The sequence below is a fragment of the Rhagoletis pomonella genome, unplaced genomic scaffold, assembly GCF_013731165.1.
Source record: "Rhagoletis pomonella isolate Grant_MI unplaced genomic scaffold, Rhpom_1.0 Rhpom_scaffold_00007, whole genome shotgun sequence".
Classification (NCBI taxonomy): Eukaryota; Metazoa; Arthropoda; class Insecta; order Diptera; family Tephritidae; genus Rhagoletis; species Rhagoletis pomonella.
In genome coordinates, this window is record NW_023458561.1 from 24175847 (window position 1) to 24177303 (window position 1457).

Genomic DNA, 1457 nt, shown 5'->3' on the forward strand with positions numbered 1-1457 from the left:
GTAAGGCCATTCACGGCACATTGTATCATGCCACCACCCATTACTTTAAAGCCAATAAGAGGCTATAAGGTCCTCGCTGATGATACAGACATTAAGTAATGGCAAATCCTCGTTCCTTGAAGTCGGACAAGCACATTTCCACGCTATTAAGTGAGAGTCTGCTCCACTACACAACAGATGCATTGCTTATTATGGATCTTATCATAGAGATGCAAATCCACGAGAATCATCCCGGTGACAGACCTCACGTCTTACCAAAGAGCTGTTTAAATTGTTAGATCGCTGCTAAATTTTTGGAGCTCATTTGTTCAACCTGACACTTCTGTTAAAGTTAACTATCTAGAATTTTACCTTAATACTTCCTCTAGGAAAAAATCTTATTATTGACACCCTTAGAGATGGGAAGAACAAGAACATCCTACCTTCACATTCTGATGAAGAGTACAATACAAGTTATGGTTGACTGTAGCGTTAGGTTGATGACGTCAAGATAGCAACGAATAGGAAAGAGTAATTGAAGATGGAGGAGAGAAAGAGTGTTAACTGTCAAACCATGGAGGTCGCCATATTTACATACATATAAATATCTCTACATACATAACAATAGTTTGCTAAAATGACGTCGCACGAACAACTGATTCTGTCAAATTCGCCAAGAACAAAGTAGCGGTACTGCTGATTGCGCCACCTCTGTCTCCCTACATCGTGGATTCTCACCACATCAAATGAAGATCATATTCAATTTTTATTGTACACAAAAATGTCCAAAGGCGGACTCTTGCCTAATTGCTAAATATCCATCCTTTACCTCCGAACCTGGGAAATTAAAAGTCAGCAGTTGAATTCTGACAATCGCTTTTTGTCTCTAAATTCTCTAGATGAAAAGGAGTGGGTCCTAAAAGTATACAACATGGAAGAGTAGCACATGCAATGTGTAATCAGCCAAATCTGCGAGTATGGGGGGAATGTAACTATGTAGATGTTGCGTTCATTTGTAGATTTTTGGCTATCAAAACTAGCGGTAGCAAATGTTAGAATCCGGCTGCAAGGTTATTGAGTGAACCCAGCTAAGTGGTTTGGTATTTATTGAGCACTTTTACCAGCTTCTTGTGTGCATTGGTAGCGTACCCATCCCATCTCGAAATTTGTTTTAAGGATCCGATTTCAAAGTTTCCCCGAATCACTCTTCAACTTCAGAAGTACCTCATCCTTTCAGAGAAAAGGAGTGGGTAGTGGACGAGGCGGAAAAGCCTTATCCAAACTAGTACGAAGAGCAGGCGTTCTAGAAGGAAAAAATGTAGGCTGGTAGATTATTAGGCCGCAAGATAAGATTAACTCGAAAAGCTCATTTCCCCCATTATCCTTATGGCAGTATACATTGAGACAAATATGTAGTCCACAAAAAAATTTGTCTAGCAAATTTTTAAGGAAGAAAATGTATAAGCATTTTGTGTTTT